This window comes from Giraffa tippelskirchi, chromosome 12 (assembly GCF_054371585.1).
Source record: "Giraffa tippelskirchi isolate mGirTip1 chromosome 12, T2T-mGirTip1v1.2.pri, whole genome shotgun sequence".
Classification (NCBI taxonomy): Eukaryota; Metazoa; Chordata; class Mammalia; order Artiodactyla; family Giraffidae; genus Giraffa; species Giraffa tippelskirchi.
In genome coordinates, this window is record NC_137286.1 from 135,652,984 (window position 1) to 135,658,448 (window position 5,465).

General features: G+C 46.2%; 1 pseudogene across 1 annotated transcript; it reads left to right on the forward strand.

Moving 5' to 3' along the window:
• The first annotated feature begins 3,657 nt into the window (after nt 1–3,657).
• Nucleotides 3,658–4,139, forward strand: LOC145530196 (small ribosomal subunit protein uS12 pseudogene; annotated as a pseudogene). The gene has a single exon (XR_014071537.1). The product of XR_014071537.1 is annotated as a small ribosomal subunit protein uS12 pseudogene (transcript).
• The last annotated feature ends 1,326 nt before the right edge of the window (nt 4,140–5,465 follow it).

Consider the following 5,465-nt stretch of genomic DNA (forward strand, 5'->3'; position numbering starts at 1 on the left):
GCTAGTTTGTTTCCTCCTGCCGCTTAAGAGAGATAAAAATGTCTGACACTTTCAGCCTATTTCCTCCGTTTGGAGGCCCCTGGCCTTCCTGCCTGGTACCCTCTCAACCTCTTCTAAGAAGTCACCTTAATATCGGTCATCATCCTAGGTATCTCAGATTTCTGTAGGACCCTGAGCACTTCTCGTTTGTTAAACTGAACCATACTTGGTTAGTGTCCTGTTGTCACCGTGCTGAGATACTTCATTTGTAAACAAGGGCCCTGTTCTTTCCATTGTGCACTGGGTCCTGTAAAGGACAGAGCCTGCCCTGACTGTGAGTGTTCACACTTGGTCTGTTTTCTCATTAAATCAAGTGAGAAAAAAGCTTGGAATTATGCCCTACCCACTTTTTAATTACATCTTCCAGCACAGTGTCCATCATGTAGGGGGTGCTCAGTAAATGTTTGTTGAATGAATAAATGATGACTAAGAACAAACTTTCCTTTTCAACTTTATAATTCTGAAATTCTAAGAGGTAGCCTGGGATGACAGAAAGGTTTGGGGTCAGTCTCACTGGTCTGCCTGTCGGGTCTGTCTCTGCTCTCACCAGCGGTGTGGGTGCCCAAAGAATGTACTGTCTAGAGTGGGACACTTGAGAGTGAAAGGAAAGCAGTAACCAGCCAGAGTGCCAGGGAAATAAACTGGCACCATCCTTGACAGAATGGACTATGGACACCCTTCAACCATGTAGCCTTAGTCTAAAAACAATTCTGTGCATGTGTTTATATAGATTCTATTCTTGAATCAGCAGCATGGTCCTAGTGTTGAAGAAGTTACCTAGAAACACAACAGGTTTTTTTAAATCAAGGTTTCATGTATACATTATTAATTTTCATTTTAAAACAGAATATGGATTAACTGAGTTTTTGTTTTTTAAACCTAATGTTCTAAGGAAATTTTTTTTTTCAAAGACTAAACCAGCAGTGTGTGTTGAAAACTGGGAGAAATACATATTTATTTGAATTTAGACCTAAAAAATAACATTACTAGAAGGAATAACATGCCCCAGCCCTATGAGACCTTTGTCTATACACCAGAACCATGTGACCTGCCACAATCAAATTGAGATTGTGTGATATTATTAAGAACAAGGTTAAGACTTAGACATGCTAAGAATGTTCTACACGAAGTTTACATTGGAGGGTTCTGACTAACTTCACTCTTTCACTCAGCAACGATGCTCACAATTATCCACCTAATAGGTGGAGGCTTTGGGTATTCCAAACCAGTGTTTGATCCAATAGTTAATCACACTTAATTCTGGAGGACATTATGTGAAAAACATTTTTTAAATTACATTTTGCAGACTACCTAGACAAATGAGTCTCTGAGATGGAGTTTATATCACATTAGAACTTTTGTAAGTAAATAATAATAAACAGTAGATTGAGGATTTTTAAACCCTACATTTTGCAACAATACAAATTTTTAAAAATCCATGAGTTTATACTTATTCCAATAAGACATAAAATAGATAGGAAGGGAAAGATCTTTTTTACAGTAGAAAGGCAACTCACAAATGTAGACAGATTGACAGAAAAGTACCATATGGGAGCCATTGTCATAAATAATTCAGACAAAATTCATCATTGACTGAACATACGTTGAATGTTTGGGGGTTGAAAGAGACACAGCATTTTCATGGACTCAAAATGTCTTCTCAGATTAATTCTTTAGGGAAGAATTATATTTTTAAAGTGGAAAAGTCTGACAAACACCAGGCTAAGCAAGTAACTAGAGTAAATATTAATAGTGAACCTACTGACACCCTTTGGCTTTTTTTTCTTGTTTCTTTAAAAATGTATACAAGTATGGTTGACTTACACTGTTGTGTTAATTTCTGCTGTACAGCAGTGATTCAGTTATACATATACATACATTCTTTTTCATGTAGGTTTAATAAGCAGGGTGACAATATATAGCCTTGTCATACTCCTTTACCAATTTTGACCCAGGCAGTTGTTCCATGTCCAGTTCAAACTGTTGCTTCTTGACCTGCATACAGGTTTCTCAGGAGACAGGTAAGGTGGTCTGATACTCCCATCTTTTTAAGTTTTCCAGTTTGTTGTGATCTACACAGTCAAAGGCGTTAGCGTAGTCAACGAAGCAGAAGTAGATGTTTTCCTGAGCAGAAACCATAAGGCCCACAAATCCTGGAAATGGACTTCCTGGTCCTTGACAGGAAAGCTCTGCCCACCCTGCCCCAGGGCTCTGCTGTTGTGTGGCCTGTGGACCAGCAGCATTGGCTTGCCCTGTGAGGCTGTTAGAACACCAATCTTGTCTCTATCCCAGACCTACTGACTCAGACTCTCTAGAACCCAGGTGAGTCCTGCTCACAGTACAGTTAGAGAAGCATTGGTTTAGAGGCCCTGCTCAGGGCATCCTGTGGTTGCACCCTCCCCCAGGGGCAGGCAGAGAGGACCAGGGGGTGTGGCCACCTGGAGCCCCGCCTCCTCCAGGCCGTGCCCTGAGCACCTGGACCCCAGAACCCCTGCTCCCAGCGCCAGCGCAGGCCTCCCTCCTGGTGCCCATCTCCAAGCCCAACAGGTGGTCAAGATTCAGCTGTTTATGGGGCAGAAGAGGGTGGTCTGAGCTTGGACTTGAAGGCTGGGGGTGCTCTTGCTTGAGCAGCAGATTCCTCAGGTCACAGAGAGGGTCAGAGCCAGAGGTGGGAAGAGCAGGGGGAGGGCTGGGGGCTGGGGCGACCCCCACCTCTGCTGTCCTGCCTTCTGGTTCCAAACTCCAGGGCCCAGGAATCCCAGCCTGCCAGGTGGTTATGAGGGTGTACTTGACAGTGTGTTAGTTTGATTTATACCTTTTAAATATTTAAACATAAAGGATGGGCTTCATTATACTCTTGACCCAGGGCCCACAGATGTGAGTGGCAGGTCTGTTAAATGCTTCTCAGAATGTTTTCAGAGGACCCCCTGCCTCCCAATCCACTGGGATGTTGGATCAGATCTTTGGGGCTGGATCCTAGGACTCTGCATTCTGAGCCCTCCCCTGGGGACTCTGATCCGCAGCAGAGCTACAGGAACACTTGTAATGGAGCGGGGTGGGGTGTGGAGAAGAGCTGCCCTGAGTGGCAGGAAGTGGCAGGAGAAGAGGGGGAGGTCCCAGGTCAGAGGAAGGTGCTGACCACAAGCTCACACCCTTCCTGCTTCTCTCCTGATTCTTCTCACAACCTGGCCTGACCCCACCCCCGGGAGTTGGCTGCAGGGGGAAGCTGCTAGAACGGGGCAAGGGTGTCCTTCTGCGGACCGTGGGGCTCTCAGGGGCTGCCCTGCAGAAGGAAGGACCGGAGTCAGGGGCAATAGGAGCAAAGGGGCTGCAGGCGCCTGGAGGGACCACACGGACCCACCCAGGGAGTCAGGCTGAAGCCGCTGAGCAGATCTTTGGGCAGAGAGACCTCCTGGTCCCGCGGGACACAGGTGGAGCCGGGACAAGCTGGGTGGTTCAACTGGAGCTCAGAGGCTGCATCTGTCAGTTAGGAGTCTTATGACCTCTAGCAAGGTCCTTAAGCTCTGTAAGATGGGGGTCCTAACATCCTAATACCCTCTGAGCTTGTGTTAAAATTAAACATGATAGTCTTTTGTTCAGGCCCTCAATGCTGATAGGATGAGCAAGTGTTGTGGTTTTGCCAGAAAGTTCTGTAGCCACCGAGGAGTCCAGAAGCGGCATGATAAACAGTACAAGAAAGCCCATTTGGGCACAGCCCTCAAGGCCAACACTTTTGGATGCACTTCTCATGCCAAGAGAATTGTGCTCAAAAAAATAGGGGTTGAAGCCAAACAGCCAAATTCTGCCATCAGGAAATGTGTTAGGGTTCAGTTCACCAAGAATGGAAAAAAATCACAGCCTTTTGTACCCAGTGATGGTTGCTTGAATTTTATTGAGGAAAATGATGAAGTTCTGGTTGTTGGATTTGGTTGCAAAGGTCATGCTATTGGTGATATTCCTGGAGTCTGCTTTAAGGCTGTCAAAGTAGTCAGTGTCTCTTCTTTGGCCTTATACAAAGGCAAGAAGGAAAGACCAAGATCATAAATTTTGATGATGAAAGCATGATAGTAATAAATTTTCATATACCAAAAACATAAAAATTAAATGTGATATGATACTTAAGCAAAAGCACATCCTTGTCATACAGAACAGAATAAGGGGCAGCTGCTGTTTATTGGGACGCTCATTACATTACACCTCTGCACTTCTTGATGCTCGATATCAGAAGCACTTGTCACTGCCTGTGCTCAATAATGTCCAACTCTTTGTGACACTATGACTGTAGCCCACCAGGCTCCTCTGTTCATGAGATTTTCCATGCAAGAATACAATACTGGAGAGGGTTGTGGTTTCCTCCCCCAGGGCTTCTTCCCGACCCAGGGATCAAACTTGCAGCTCTTGCGTCTCCTGCATTGGCAGGCAGATTCTTTATCACTGAGCCTGGGAATTACCTGTCACTGACTTTAAGATCAGTTCCCTCAAGCCCCCAGGGGACGCAAGTGGTAAGGAATCCACCTGCCAGTGCAGGAGATCCAAGAGACACAGGTGCGATCCCTGGGTTGGGAAGATCCCCTTGAGGAGGAAATGGCAACCCACACCAGTATTCCTGCCTGGGAAATCCCATCCTCTGTCCATGGGGTCCCAAAGAGTCATCATGACTGAGAGCACACACACACACATCTCAGACCCCAGGCACAGGAAGGTTCTAGGCACAGCCGTGCGCCACACCCGTGCTTGGCCAGTCGCCTAGAGCTCCCTGAACTTCCCCGCACAGGAGTGACTCCTGAAGTTACTGCTGAGCTGCTCATCCTGTATAGTTTCCAGGATTTCTCTCCCAGCAAGCCACACCTTGGGAATCCTGCTCATAGTTTTGTGATGAACTAAGGCGGGGCTTGTATGAAATCTCCTGGAACAACTGTACCATACAGAAAATCACCACCAAGGCGCAGAAGAATCCAGGCATTCAGGTGAGAAGTGTGGAAAGGCCGTGCAATGAGGGGCCAGGAAGGCCTCAGAGTAGGCAAAAGGGGTCACAGGCCCCCACCTCAACTACACACTGTAGACAGAAACCACACTCCTGCTCTTGCAGAATCACTCTGTTTACTGTTTCCTCATCCAGGTACAATTCTTTATAGCCTCAGTATGGCAAAGGCCAGTGGTTTGTAAACTTGACTACAAATTTAATCACCAGGGGAGCTCTGTAAATCCAAGTGCTGAAGCCTCAGCTCAGTTAAATCAGAATCTTGGGGGAGGGGCCGCAGGAATCAATACTTGTTAAAACCCTACAGGTGATTCCACCCTGCAGCCAAGTGAGAACCACTATTGGAGGCAGAAGATCTCATTGCTTCCCAAATGGCAGCTGCTTTCTTTGCTAGAAAGTGTGAAAAATTGTAAGTCGCACAGTTGTGTCTGACTCTTTGGGACTC